Source organism: Aphelocoma coerulescens, chromosome 1 (assembly GCF_041296385.1).
Source record: "Aphelocoma coerulescens isolate FSJ_1873_10779 chromosome 1, UR_Acoe_1.0, whole genome shotgun sequence".
Lineage (NCBI taxonomy): Eukaryota > Metazoa > Chordata > Aves > Passeriformes > Corvidae > Aphelocoma > Aphelocoma coerulescens.
The window spans coordinates 27,999,267-27,999,495 of record NC_091013.1 but is presented as its reverse complement, the minus strand read 5'-3'; positions in this window follow the sequence as shown (position 1 = coordinate 27,999,495).

The following is a 229-nucleotide window of genomic DNA, read 5'->3' as shown; positions in this document are numbered from 1 at the left end:
TTTTGTCCATCTATTAAAAATAAAGACATTTATTTTATTATCACTCAGCATCACCTGACATTCTGTCTCACAAGCACAGCCCCGCAGAGATGGGGTGGTCCTGGCAAAGTGAGGTCTGGCCCTCACCCGGGCAGTCAGCATGGTCACAATGGCTCCAGCCCTACCCCAAAACCTGGCTCCCATGTTGGAAATAGAGCTCTCATTTCAGTTATCTCCTCCTTGTCTTCAC